At 51.3% G+C, this 15,208-nt stretch overlaps 1 non-coding gene across 1 annotated transcript; it reads left to right on the plus strand.

Annotated features, from left to right (window-relative positions):
* Positions 1-14,805: 14,805 nt before the first annotated feature.
* Positions 14,806-14,929, plus strand: LOC112312699 (U6atac minor spliceosomal RNA). Its single transcript, XR_002975597.1, has one exon. It is a non-coding gene; the product is annotated as a U6atac minor spliceosomal RNA (small nuclear RNA).
* Positions 14,930-15,208: the final 279 nt, after the last annotated feature.

The raw sequence follows: 15,208 nt of genomic DNA on the forward strand, positions 1-15,208 counted from the left end.
CCCCCAATGTCCCCAGCCAGGCCCAGCTGACCTGAAGGTGGACTGTCCCCTTATCCACCAGCCACTTCTATTTATATGCTTTCCCCCACAAGACCACAGCTCAGGCCACGGGAGCTGTGAGGCCTAACCTCAGCCAGACCCCCATGTCATTTGGAAGAACCTCCCCAGCCAGCCCCTGCATGTGCGTGTGTGTGTGTAGACACATACGTTGGCTCCAGGTGCCCGAGGCTGGGCTGCCAGACCTGTCTGCCCAGGAGAAGTCATGGGTCCTTCCTCATCCTCCCACCTCTCTCATCATTTGGCTGTTCCTTGCCACCCCTGCCTCCCGTGTATATGTGGTCACCTGCAGGTCTTCATGCACGTCTGGATGGCAGAGCGGGTACAGATGGGCCACTGCCCCTACCCAGAAGGTCAGCTCCATGAAAGCACAGATCTAGCCCCTGCCCAGCGCAGGGCCTGGCACATAGGCAGGAAGTACTTGCTGAATACTGCTGAAAAGAAGGATGTGTTTGAGCATTTGTACGTGTCCACACACGCACATGTGTGTGTGGTTGTGTGAGTGCCTGCTACAGCGGTTGTTTAAGTGTGATAGCTTCCTGCGGCTGCTCTAACAAGGTACCCCACAGGAGGGCTTAAAACAACATAAATGTATACTCTCTCACTTTGGAGGCCAGAAATCTGAAATCAGGGTGTCAGCAGGGCCACACCCTCACTGGTAGACTTTAGGGGAGGATCATTCCAGCTTCTTCCAGCACCTGGTAGTGCCAGCCATCCTTGGTATCCATGGACTTGTAGATGCACGAGGGCTAAGCACTGGGACTGACTCGGAGCAGGCATCAGCGGGCGCCTTGGCTGTGCTGGCCTGAGTGGGGCAGCCAGACTCAGCCCCAGCCCGCTCTGGGGGTGAAGGGGGGTGCCAGTGGGAATCAGCGAAGGGGAAGGAACTCTGTGCCCTGCCTGCTGGCTCTTAGGCCTCAGCCCTGTCCTGATGCAGGCTGGCCACCAGCCCCAGCCAGCCAATACCTGCCATCTTCCTGGGGGATGGTCCTCTTTACAGGCCCAGCTCCCAGAGGTGCTGGGTTCTCAGGGTCTGAGGAGGATGGGAGGGCTAGAAGGTACATCTGGGGGCACAGCTGGTCCTTCCCACTCTGTCTGCTTTTCCGGGGACCCCTAGGGGTCTCCCCTGCTTCTGGGAGGTAGATCCGACCTGCCCCTGGGTGGAAGGAACCTGCCAGGCAGGTGAGGCAGGAAGCCTGGCCCCTACTCTCAAACCTTCTGGTTTTCTGGCAGCAGGTTTCCTCCATCCAGGCTGGGGCAGTGACAGTCAGCAAGAGGCAGGTCCAGACAGGGCTGATGGGCAGGACAGACAGGGCCCAGGACAAGGACACTTCCCATCAAAGGATGACAGGGAAAATGGGCAGCCTGGGAGGAGGACTCAGGATTGCCCTTGGTGGCCAGGAGCCAGCCTGAGGTTCCCAGAGCAGGAAGAAGTTCCTGGGAGGTGATGGCCAGGAAAAGGAGAGACTGGCAGTAAATGCCTTCCCCACCCCAGTCACGGAGGGGACTTGGCAAACCTTGGGCCAAATGTGTAGGGAGCTGGCTCTCTAGGAGGTGCCCTGTCCACCTCCAGCCAGCCCTTGAGAAGCCCTCACTTCTGCAGGGTACGTCACACGTAGGATCATCCCAAAACCCCAGAGGAGCACACAAGGCAGGTCCTGACTGCTAGCCCTGGGGTCTCTGCTTCCCCCTGCCCGCTCTGAGCCGGGAGGAGACAGGCTGGCTGGGAGGCATCCACTTTGACCTGGTCAGGTGGCTGGAGCCCTGGTCTCCTGGTGGCTCAGTCGGGGGCTCAGTCGGGGCTCAGAGTTCACCTCCTGGGTATTGACTAGGGAACCCAGGGCAGCTCAGGGCCTCCACAACCAGCAGGCAGGGCTCCCAGACTTAGCACATAAAACAGAGGATGTCAGTAAAGTTTGAATTTCAGATAAACAATGAATAACTTTTCAGTATGAGGCCCATGTATAAATATGTCTCAAGCAATTATTCATTGTTTAAATGAAATTCAAATTTAACTGGTGCCCTGTATTTTTTCTGGCAACCCTACCAGGGAGTGACAGTAAAGACCTTTGTCCCCCAACATTTAAAAAATGGCACCAGTTTGATCTGTATGCATGTGTGAGCAGGCTGGGGTGTGTGTGTGTGTGTCTGTGCATGTTCACAGAGGCACTGAGCCAGTGCGTCTCTGAGAGTGGAATGGAGGTGTGGGGAACGTGCACACACCTGCTCGGTGTGTGCACACATGAGGTCGGGGGTGCCCGTGCGGGGGGCTGGGTGCTGGGGGGCTGGTACTGGGACCACCGCAGTATCCTCACAAGCCTGTGCCTTTGAGGGGATGGTCACTCTCTCCTCCACTCAGAGCCAGGCACCTGAGGCTCAGAGGGTCACAGGGCTGGCCCTTAAGCGCTGAGCTGCTGTGGTAGGAGCAAGGATCCCAGATCCCAGCCCAGCTTCTAAGCTAGAATCAGGGTCAACACTAGAGACTGGAGCGGTTATGGGTATGGGTGGTGGGCGGAGTCAGAGTCCTGGGCTGGCACCCAGCCTGGCCTGCATCCTTTCTCCATGTTCTCACCTGTCAGACTGCCCCCCCACCCAGGGACAAGAACTACAAGCACCAAGAGATCCCTAGATAAGTGAGGGTCATGGGCTAGGGCCTCTGGCAATGGGACCCGAGGCAGGAACATCTGATGCAAGTGGCTGTAAGTGTCTCTTCCTGCTGGCTGACTCACAGCTCACACTCCATTCCAGTGGCTCAGCAGTCCTGGGGCGTGAGCCAGGGCTCTGGTCCTCCTTGAGGGTGTAGGGGGTAGGGCAGGGAGGGAGGAAAGCAAGGGTGGGTGTGGCCAGGAGCTCCAGGCTGTGCAGCCTGCCAGGTTGTGGTTGTCTCTGCAGGCTTGGGGCCCATCCCGCTATGAAAAGGGGTAGCACTGCCCAAGTGCTGCCTCTCAGGGGTCAGTCACCAGAAGTCCCAAGGGCCGGGGGGTGGCCAGGATTGGTTCAGCAGATGGCCAAAGGCCACCCCCCTGCCCAGTGACTGATGATGGGGCACTTGGCTTGTCATCACTTCCCTACCATGTCCAAGGCCTTGGACACTCAGGTGGCTTTCAGGGGAGCTAGGTTTCCTATTCCCAACCAACCTGCTCCCCAACAGTGACCTGGGGCATCATGTTTGGAAGAGGGTGGAGGCTTTCATGGCATGTGTACAGGTCCTAGGAGAGGCACAACCAGAGAAGGACAGAGAGGAGGGCCAGAGTGTGGCTGGATGGGTTTTGGGGGCCAAGAGAAAAAGGGAGGCGAATGCGGAGGAAGCCATGTACTTGGCCAGGCTGCACCACTCAGCTCACCTGCTTCCAAATCATCTTATCTCACAGCCAAGGGTCTTTCCCTGCTGGCTGACTCCAGGAGGGGTTCAGGGGCCATGGTCAGCTTTCTGCCAGGCCTGTCCCCAGGCTTGGAGTGACTCTGAGTTCCACTTGTGCTAATGACACTCCGCCTAGGGCCAGGCAGAGGGCAGAGCTGGCTTCATGCTTCAGAAAGCTTGGTTATGCCCTGATGTTAGCAGAATAGCATCCCCCAAAGCCATCCCCTTTTCAGTCTCTGTACCTGTGGATGCAAGACAGAGGGACTTCGCAGGAGGCATTAAGTCAAGGGCCCTGAGATGTGGATGACCTTGGATTCCCTGGGGGCCCAGTGTCCTCATCAGAGGGAGGCCAGAGGGTCAGAATCAGAGATGGAGGGGGTGGTACTGCTGATTGTGAAGATAGAGGAAGGGGCCATGAGCCTGGGATGCAGCACCTCTAGAAGCTGGAAAAGGCCGGAAATGATTCTTCCTCCCCCCCCCCCCCTGCCCCCAGGACCAGCCCTGCCCACACCTGGATTTAACCCTTCAAGGCCCATTTCGTATTTCTGGCCTCCAGAACTGTCATAGAATAGATGTCAAAGAAAATCCCTAGCCCTGGCCACAAAGCTCAGTTGATTGGAGCGTCGTCACTTACACTAAAAGGTCAAAAGGTGGGGGGTTTGCTCCTGTTCCATCAGGGCACACACCTAGTTCGTGGGTTCAATCCATGGTTAGGGCACAGATGGGAGGGAGGCAACAGATCTATGTTCCTCAAATCAATGTTTCTCTCTCTCTCAAATCAATAAACATATTCTTGGGTGAAGGTTTAAAAAGAAGAAGAAAAGAAAGTCCCTAACTCTGTGGTAGTTTGTTACAACTGTCCTAGAAGGCTCACACTGGCCCTAGCCCCAGAGCATCCCAGAGTTGTCATTTTGCAGATGAGCAAAATGAGTCGAGTCCAGCCAGGCCTGGAGGCAAGCCTGGTTTCCTGGTGGGGGTCCCTTGATGGGACAGGGGGCAGGGGCAAGGTGTCCGGCGGACGGGAGAGGCTTAGAAGCCTGGACTGCTGGACCTGCCAAGGGCTACGAAGGCCCCTGCGTTCCAGCGGGTTCCTCCTGACTACTGCGGGTGAAGGAACTAGGCTCCAGGAATGTCCTCCCCCAGGGATGAATTTGCTTGTGCTGCTAAATGCTCGAGCCCATCTACTGCCGGACATGTGACCCGGCGCCTCTGAACCCTCCCTGCCCTCTGCAGCGCCCTCCCCAGCCTGTTCCCACGCCGTGACCCGCGCCAGGCATGCCATCCCCGAGGAGCCTCCTCTTCATCCACGTAGCCTTGGCAGGCGACCCTGGGGTAACGCGGAACGAGGGGCGCCAGGGTGGGGCTCCAGGGGCTCCAGGGACTCCCCGGTCCGGGCTACGAGCCCTAGGGACCCCCAGCGGCCGAACCTGTGCCCCTACTCTTGCGCTGAGCAGACTCTGTCCTGAGGCGGGAGCGGTTGCCGGGGCAACGTGTTTGCGTCAACGAAATGTGGCGCTGGGCCCAAGCTCCCGCACCATAGCCAACGCGATTGTTATTGTCTGGGCGGTGCGAGTAAGGCCGCGCCTCTTTTAAAGGGGCCACACACGTCTTTTTGCGCTCTGCTTGCTCCCTGGTGCAGTGCAGAAGGCGCGGCCTACGATTGGGGGGTAAGCCTGCCGGTCCACAGCTCTCCCTGAGCCTCAGTTTCCCCAGGTGCCCATAGCAAGGGCGTGGGGACGGTGTATTCTGAGCCCGCGTCTTCCCCGAAGGGCGCCCCTGCATTAATGCGGCACCACGGTGTGCAACTGGACCCCGTGCAGTGCCCTCCATCCCCGGGGAGTCACCACGCCCCTTGGCTTTAGCGCGAACGCGCACCTCAGAAGGCCTCATGACTGGTGGGGGTCAGAATTTGTTTCCAGGCCTGGGCCCCTGTGTTCACCCCTCTTTCCCCACTCCAGGAAACATCCCTTACAAGGATTCTTACCCACCTGGAGGGGTGGGGAGTTTGGGCCCACGGGGTCTCAGGCCTCAATGCCAGGCACTATCCCCAAGGGCTTTCTGTCCTGACTGCGGAAAGCCAAGGGGTAGTGGTGATGAGGCCCCTCCAGGGGGCAGTGGCCATAGCCACAATGTCCCCCTACTGTGGACAGGTCCTCTTCTTCACTCTCCTGCACCCTCCCTGTCCCAACCCTGGACCGCCTCCCAGGGTGCAGCCTGTGGGGAATGGGGATTGCCTGAGGCCCAGACCCCTTCTAAAGCTGGCCTCAAGGAATAGGGCTGGCATCTGGAGGGATGGCAAGGCCCCGAGATTTGGGGAAGAAAGGAGCAATTAGCCCCGTAGCCTTCCAGGTCCATAGCAGGCTTTAGGATATGGAACCAGCTTCCCCCTGTGGCCCTCCTTCCTGCCCCTTCGTTAACCCCCACCCCAGTACCCTTGGACTCCACTAACCTGGGTGCCCTGCTTTGATCCTTGTTCATTACGTCCATGATGTAAGACGTTAGCTGTAGGGAAACTGGGTGGGGGCATTCGGGAACTCTCAGTATAATTTTGCAACGTTTCTATAAGTCTAAAACTAGTTTGAAATAAAGTAAACTGAAAGAGAAGGCACACCATTAGTGTTAAGTAATTTCTGAACATTATTGTGTCTCCACCCACGCTGACCCACAGAAGATGGCCTTCACCACGGCCCTGCAACACACGCAGCTGGACATGCCTCCGAGGTGCCATGGCCTCCAGCTGTTCTAGAAGCAATCCTTCTGCTTCCCAGCAGGTGTGCTAGGAAGGGCTGGCTTTGGTCTGGGTAGGCTGTGAGCTGTGAGTGGTCTCCACACTTCCCCAAGGCCCAGGACCAGTGGGAAGCTTGCCCGCATGTCCAGGATTCCTTGGGGTTTGTGCAGATAGCACTGGGGTGGACTGTAAAGATGGAGGAAGAGGCCACTTCCTCCTCTAGAGGCACCTCTAGAAGCTGGAAAAGGCAGGAAATGGATTCTCCCCTGGAACTTCCAGAAACAAGCAGCCCTGCCCACCCCTGGGTTTTAGCCCTGTGAGGACATCTGGCCTCCAGATATGAGGTGATAAATATGTGTGGTTTTAAGCCACTAAGTTTTGGTAATTTGTCACAGCAGCCCCAGGAAACCAGTGTGTCATCTCTGCAGGGTGATCCCAAGGGATGAGGGTACGTAGGTCTTCTGTTGCTGTTGTGACATCTAGGCATGACTCCTTGGCAGCTTTTGGGAACTGGACTGAAAGACAAGGATGGCCATTTGACAGAGGGCGAAGTGGTTCCGCACTCTCTGCCCCTTTCCTGCGGGACTGCCAGTGGAATGCTTGTCCTTTCTTGGCCTGGTTATGTGGCCAGAACTCATGACAGACCCCAGAGCTGAACCCGAGGAGCAGGTAGAGAGATCTGCTCGCGCACCTGGGTCACATGGTGGGAGAAAGACCGAAGCTGCAAAAGATGCAGTGTGTCTGCCGGGACCCTGGGCTCGGGGCCACCTCCCTACATCATGACTGACCAGGGACCTTGCTGTGGGGTCCCAGCCCATCTCGGGGCCCATCCGTCGCTGAGGACAAGGCTAGGGCCCAGAGAAGAAGTTCCCAGCAACTTCTGCACTGGAAGCCTGGGCTGGAGGTGCAGGAGTGAGCATGTCTGACTCCATCCCCGCTTTACAACCAAGTGCTGCATGGGCCCAGGGCCACCAGTGTGAAACCCAGGTCAACCCTGGCATCTGATAGACACTCAGACCCCCGACACCTGGCAACAAAGTGGCAGTGACCTGCTAGCTTGGGTGTAGGGACGAGTCTACGCCTCATTTGCTTGGGGCGGACATAGCTGTTTCTGGCTATTTTCCAGTACTGTAGGCCTTCCTGGGAGCAGAATTCCCATCCAGCTGGGCAGGGAAGAGTGTGGCACCTGATTTTGCTTTTCTTCGGCTTTCTGTGGTTTGGGAAGAAGGGCAGATGGCTCCAGAAATATCTAGGATCACACCCCTCCTCTCTTCCCAGGTGGTGGCTGGTGGAAGCATCAGAAGGTGAGCAGAAGTGCCCTGTAAACAGAGGCTTCAAAAGACAGCAGCTCCTGGCACGAAAGCACAGAAATCTGCATGTGAATGGGGCCAGCCACAGGCGGCAATGGCCTATCAGGCAGGTGAATGGACAGACACCACGGGACCACCCCCACACTGGAAAATCACTCGGCCGTGAAAAGGAGCGAAGCTCTGACACTCACTACGATGTGCATGGACCTTGGACGCATGGTGCTCAGTGAGAGACGCCAGACACAGAGTGTGATTCCATTTATGTGACATGTCCAGAACAGGGAAACCCACAGACACAAGAAGAGGGTGCGTGGTTGTCAGGGGCTGAGGAAGGGGCGAGGTGACTACTAATGAGACCAGGGTTTCTTTTAGGATGGTGAGAACATTCTGGAACTAGATGGAGGTGGTGGCCACACAACACTGGATGCACCAGATGCCACTGCATTGTGCACTGAAACGGATGAACCGCGCAGCTGGTCAGTGATACCTCAGTAAAGATGTTCCATGAAAGCCCAGCACAGCGGAGGCTCGCGGTCGTGCGCGGTGCTGGAGAGCTTCACGGTGCCATGGGGGCAGAAGGGGAACCTGCTGTCCTGTTGACCAAAACTGGACACACAGCAGACAGCGACACACCGCAGCGCCTGGCACATTTCCTGGCCTGGATAAGTTATGAAGGAAGGCATCTCTGTGTGAATAAGCAGGGGTCAGGGATTCCTGAGAGTCTGCGACATGCAGACCAAAAGCTGCATGCCGAGACTGCACATGCTGCTGAGACCGCACTTTCGAGAAGGATCTACACCAGGAAACAAGGCATTTAAAGAAACACCTGCTTCTTACTCCCAAGCAGTTTCAGCACAGCAGTCCGTGCACGAGAGAACGTGTGCTCAAAGGCAGCCCGGCCTCTGCCCCGCGGTGCACTGGCAGGGTACTGACATCTTGTGCTAGGAATGGACCCAGAGCCTTGCACCTGGAGACATGTCTGGTGACAGCTTTGCTTGTCACACTGGGGGAGCTCCTGGCCCTGAGTGGGTCGGTCCAGGGATGCTGCTCAGCAGCCCCACAGAGAGCGACCCGGCCCCAGTGTCGGCAGTGCCGGGGTGGGAACTGGTCTAGAGAGACTTTCCTGACGCAGAGCAGGAGGAATAATCAAGAATGTTCCAGCAGCACTGTGTCTAGAGTTGAGTAACTCCAACCACTTTCATGTCTTCAAATAGCCACCTGGTAGGTGTTCCTGTCACTTAATGGAGCTGGATGTGTGACTCAGTGTCATACAGTGTCAGTTCCACTTGGTGAGAAACAGCTGGACAGTCTCAGGTGGCCGAAGTGACCGGCCTCCTGGTGGTCATGTCCTTGTGCAGTCCCCTCCCCTGACTTGCTTCTGATTACTGAGGGGGTCAGTGGTCACATTAGCTTGTGACGTCCCTCTTGCTCACTCTCTGCTTCTGGCTCTGATGAAGCGTGTGGCCGTGTTTTGGTGGTTCACCTGCCAGGCAGCAAGAAACTGAGGCCCTCAGTCTGGCGCCTGCAGGGAGCTGAATTCTGCCAACAACCTCAGGCTGGTGCTTGCACATGGACCCGTCTCTAGCTGAGCCTCTGGGCGAGTCCCCAGTGCTGCTGACACCTTTACTGCAGCCTGAGCAGGGGATCCCTGACCCATGGAAACTGTAAGATGGCGAAATGTGTTGCCTCAGCCACCAGCAGGGTCTCTGGCCAGCTTGCCAATACCCTGGGTGATGACATCTTTGATGATTTTTCCGTTCAGCTCCCTGATGACCTTGCTGAGCTGGTCGCTGTCCACCTTGATGCCCATGCTGTCCAGGATCTTCTTGATGCATTTGGCACTGGGGGAGGAATTGCCCTTGAGGGCGGCCAGCACGTAGACAGCAACTTAGCCCATCTCAGTGGCACTGGCCAGTGTATGGTAAATGTTGTCCATGGTCATTTGTTACATAGTGGTAGCCCATGAATACAGCTACTTCCTGATTAATAGCTAACATAGGTAATGCAGCTTCTCTTAAAGACACAGATGCGTGATCTCCATGTTACACTCAGGAAGCTGATGTCGAGAGTTTACGTTTCTTGTTAGGTTTTCTCACCCTGCTGCCAGGGCTCTACCCTTGACCTCCGCCCGGGCTGTTTTCTCTCTGCAGAGGGATTCAGGAGGAGGCTTCGAACCTGTCATGGCCGAGAGTCATTCAACCCTGGCTATCAATGTCTAGTTTTCCTGCATTCTGCTTAGAGGTAATGCCCTGTACAATGTTTGGCTTAATGTTTTTATTTGGAATTTCACGTTTTTCAGGGAGTCGAATATACAATCGATTAAAAAAGAAAATCAATCTTCACAAATGTTTTTATGGTATTCTGGCAGAAAAAGAGGTTCCCTAGTGGTGGAGTAAGAAAGTTTTGGAAGTGCAATGCTCTATCCGTTACACCATGGAGCTTCGAGTAAGAAATTTTAAAAAATAGCCCTGATTGCTGTGGCTCAGTTGATTGGGCATCATCCAGCAAAGTGAAAGGTCACCAGTTCGATTCCCTGTCAGGGCACATGCCTGGGTTGTGGGCCAGGTCCCCAGCTGGGGCTGTATAAGAGGGCAACAGATGTTTCTCTCCCTCTCTTTCTCCCTTCCTTCCCTCTCTCTAAAAAATAAATAAGAAAAAAATCTTAAATAAATAAATAAATAAAATCCTTTAAAAAAGTAAAAAAAGAAGATTTTATTTATTTTTTAGAGAGGGAGAGAAACATCGATGCGTGGATGTTGCTTGCACCCCCCCCCCCACCAGAGACCCAGCCTGCAACCCAGGCATGTGCCCCGCCTGGGAATCGAATCAGTGACCCCCTGATTCACAGGCCTGCGCTCAGCCACTGAGCCACACCAGCCAAGGCTTTAAAATAGCCAGTAAATAAACCTTAATGAATTACTGATACAGAAATATTATTTTAATTTTAATTATGTTAAATTAATATATACATGACTTATATGATACATATCAATATACTAATAAATCTACATATAACTTTATAATTAACAATCAATAAACTTAGATATTAATATATCAGTATATTGATATATATTTGTAACCTGCCTAAAGTAACTTTAAATGTTTATGAAATCGTTTTAGCATGTTTTCCTTGGGTTTGTACTTCATTAATGTATTTCAGTAATAGGGTTTTCTGACTACTATATTTTCTCTGCAGATATATTAATTAGGAAACTTTACATAATAAGTGTGCTGTCCCATCTATATTAACCTTTCAATTCCTCCTTTCTCACGGTTTGCTTGGCATTGATACAACTTTGCCTGATCGACTTCGAACTTGCTACGCCTTTCTCATAACAGCTTTGTCAGGGTGTAATGCACATGTAGCTCACACGTAAGACTCTCCTATCGGAAGTGCACAGCTCAGGGGTTTTAGCAGGGTTGTGCAACCATCTCCTCGATCCGCGTCTACTGGAAGAGAATGAAGTGTTAAGATTTTGATGTTTCTCTCTTGTGAGGTCCTCACATTTCAAAAGGAGAATCAACCACCATCTCTGTAACAGGGTTGGCCAATTTTTTTTTTCTGTGAAGGCGGGATAGTGGCTATTTCAGCTGGGAGGGCTGGGGCTGGGGCCTCGCCCAGCTGCTCAGCTCTGCTTTGTAGAGCAAGTGCCCTAGATGATATGCAAATGAGAGAGTGAGGCCCTGTGCCAATAAAATTTTATTGACAAAAGCAGGGGGATGCTGCCTTTAGCCATCCCTGATCCATGACCGCTGTGCTTGGTTTTCCTGGAGCCAATCTTGTGTCGTGCTTTAAAATAGTCATCCTTGAAAAGGAAAATCATCCTTGCTGTTTTCTGGGCTTCCTATCTTTTGTAGGCGCTGTTTTCCTATCTCTGTCCCGCCAGTTAATGGACAAGTATATAGACATGCAAACTGTTCGACGTTTTACTAGTGGACACACTGTATTTTGCCATGTGTAATGTGCAGCTTTTTGGCCAGGTTTCTGAGGGAAAAATAAGGATGTGCATTATACATGGATAGTACTAACTCTGTATCTATATAAGTGTTTTTAATTCTTTTATTTATGCCTATGCATTAAAAGTGTAACTCTAGAAAGCAATAATGATATCTGTATGCAAAATGATACCCTGGAGTATGATAATCAGTTTTGTTTCTAAAGATAAATAAATAAAAAATTCTGTGAAAAAATTAAAACAAAAGATTTTTTTCCTGAGTGTTATACACTGCAAACTATGGTGTGTGTGTGTGTGTGTGTATGTATACATAGTTTTAAAAAACATACTGAACTTGCCCTGACTTGTGTGGCTCAATGGATTGAGTGCCAGCCTGCGAACCCAAAGGTTGCTGGTTTGATTCCCAGTCAGGGCACATACCTTGGTTGTGGGCCAGGTGCCTAGTGGGTGCCTGCGAGAGGCAACCAAATCTCTCACACATTGATGTTTTTCTCCCTCTCTTCCCCTCTCTCTAAAAGTAAATAAGCCTTGGCTGGTGTAGCTCAGTGGGTTGAGCGTGGACTGCAAACCAAAGTAGTGCCGGTTCAATTCCCAGTCAGGGCACATGCCTGGGTTGTGGGCCAGGTCCCCAGTAGGGGGCGCATGAGAGGCAACCACACATTGATGTTTCTCTCCCTCTCTTTCTCCTTCCTTTCCCCTCTCTCTAAAAAATAAATAAACGAAATCTTTAAAAAATATTGTTTAAAAAATAAAATAAATAAAATCTTTTAAAAATTTTAAAAAACAAATTGAACTTAATTTTGCCAAGTATCATCATCTATGAAAGAGTATCTAGCCCTGGCTGGTGTGGCTCAGTGGATTGAATACTGGCCTGCGAACCCAAAGGTTGCCAGTTCAATTCCCAGTCAGGGCACATGCCTGGGTGGTGGGCAGGGTCTCCATTTGGGGGTGTGGGAGAGGCAACTGATTGATGTATCTTTCACACATCAGATGTTTCTCCCCCCCTCTTCCTCCCTCCTTTCCCCTCTCTCTAAAAATAAATAAGTAAAATCTTCTTTAAAAAGAAAGAAATAGTACCTATTGATTCTGCTGACAAAAGATGAGCATATTCAATTAATGTCATCTGCAGGTGTGAGCCTCAGCCTAGAAAATGCAGGAGGATGAACTTAAAATTCAGAAAAGACGCCAGTTACAAAACCCATGGTGAAATCAAGAGACTTCCTACATGTTCCAGACATGACCATTCTGAAAGTATAATGGGAAAAAGGCGTCGTGGTCACAACCAAAAATAACTAAAAATTAACTTTAAAAGAATGCAGGTGTGAAATGTCCAGAAGAGGCAAAGTCCTCAGAGACAGGAAGTGAGTTCCTGGTTGCTGGGGGGCGGGGGTAGGGAGTGACTATTGATGGGGACTGGGCTTTTTGGGGGTGCTGAGAATGTTCTAGAATTCGAGGGTGGTGGTTGCACAGCTCTGAGGATGTCCTGAAATTCACCCAGTTGCGCACTTTGTTCGTTCGTTTGTTTGTTTGTTTATAGGAAGAGAGAGAGAGAAAAAAAAACATCCATTGTGATCTTCTACTTATTAATGCAGTCACTGGATGGTTCTTGTATGTGCCCTGACCGGGGATTGAACCTGCACTCTGTATCAGGACGATGCTCTAACCAACTGACTACCTGGCCAGGGCCTCAGCTGTGCACTTTAAAATGTGGATTTTATGGCAGGTGACTTATAGCTCAGTTTTAAACATTATATGAGCAAGACAAAGAAAGACAAACAAAATATGCGGAACCCCACAGGACGGAAATGGCAAAGGCACGTGCACGGCTGGAATAAATGGGGAGGTGCCTGAGGCTCCCGGGACCAGTGCAAGTCCCAGAGCGACAACCTGGGCCCATATTATTTTTCAAATTTGCTATTTTCACCAAAATCCCAGAGGCAATTTCTTAAAAACTTAAAGTAACTCTAAATTCCACTTGGACTATGAACAGAATGCTATTCTAAGTATAATAATATTATTACTAGCCCATGTACAATATTACTATGCTAATTATTTAGAATAGTTGAGAAAATATAGAAACAACGATAATAATGAGGAACTTACATTTTCAGATATTAAATTCCTCTAACTCTGTAAGGTACATCAAAACCGGAGGTGGGATAGGCGAACTCCTACAGAACCCAGGAACAGACACCCGTGTAAATAAGTCACCTCCTGTACAGGCATCATAGGGTGTCGGAATGGGACACCATTCACGGAAATTAAACTCTCTAATTTACCCACTGTTGAATATAAATAGAAAGAAAACCATGGAGAACTGGAAGAAAATGGAGGTGGATATTTACATAAAGGGCTTCTCCAGCCCAAGTCTATAAATCTATCACCAAGGGTAGAAACCATCAAGGAAAAGATTGACCAAATATAAGACTGTAAATAAAAAGGGCAGGGGGAGTATGTCCAAGGGATTATAAACAAAGTTAAAGACAAACAAGAAACCAGGAGAAATTTGTGTAATGTATATGATAAATTATATATAGAAAAGGTTTTATAAATAAGTATATAAAAACATTTATAAGCCCAGAGGTAAAGAATTTTGATAAACTAATAAGAAAAGACCACTCCCCAATGGAAAAATACAAAGGAAGTGAATTGGCAACGTAAGTGACCAGCAATGCATTGCTGTAGCGAAGATTTGTCCTGTCAAACCGACAAATGACACAAAGCCTAGCGTCCCGTGTTGGGAGGAGGATGTAGGGAAATAGAAACCATGAAGTATGTCGATGGAGGCGTAAATCGGTACCCACTAGGTGCAGGGTCCTGCACAACCCATGAAAAACATCCTCTGAGGTAATTCATTTGACACCAATTTTGGTGGTTTCTCTCTGGCAATAATTAGGGATATTTATAAAGATTTGACAAGAGGAATATTTATTGTCTGTAACACAATGGCTACAATGAAGGGGGGATTCGAGCCCTGGCTGGTGTGACTCAGGTGGCTGGAGCATCGTCCCATATACTGAAAGGTTGCAGGTTCGATTCCTGGTCAGGGCACGTACCTTCGGTTGTGGGTTTGGTCCTGGCTGAGGTATGTGCAGGAGGTAACCGATCGATTTTTCTCTCACATGGATGTTTCTCTCCCTTCCTCTCTCTGTATATACATATTCTCGTGTGAGGATTAAAAAAACAAATTTAAAAAAAAGAGAGGGGATTCGTTAAGCTAGGGGGCACCCATAAAATGCATGGCGCTCACCAGAGAGGCAAGTATATATGTATCTGGGCTTCTCCAAATCGCCAGCCTTCCACAGTGCTGACTCCCCGTGTCACCCAGGGTTGCACCCTTTCCATGATTCCCTGCTCCCTCTCTAGTTGGAAGTCATGATGAGGACCAGTCTAGTGTTATGTGAGAGGAGAGAAGGTTAGCACTTCCCTTGACAACGATGGAAGAGGCTCTCTGGCCTAAAAAAAAAAAAAAAAAAAAAGATGAGGAAGAGTCTCTACCTTGACTTTCACTGTGAGTGAGGAACTGCTTTGAGGAGGTGGCTGAAGTGAAAGCTTCCTGCCGTGGTGGAAGCGGGTAGGGGCTAAGCAGACACGGCAGCTGGGGGCTGCCTCCTGAACACCATGGGTCTAGGGCAATGGCCCGCCCCGGTGTGGAAACTTCCAGTAACAGGGGGCTCCTGATCGTTAGGATCCCCCCACCGAGTTCTTGAGTTTCTGGAGAAACATCTCTATCAGATGCTTCAGAGGCTGCCCTCGGCCTTGTTCTGCCTTTCTTTGTCCCACCTGTTGGTGGGGA

This window comes from Desmodus rotundus, chromosome 9 (genome assembly GCF_022682495.2).
Source record: "Desmodus rotundus isolate HL8 chromosome 9, HLdesRot8A.1, whole genome shotgun sequence".
NCBI lineage: Eukaryota > Metazoa > Chordata > Mammalia > Chiroptera > Phyllostomidae > Desmodus > Desmodus rotundus.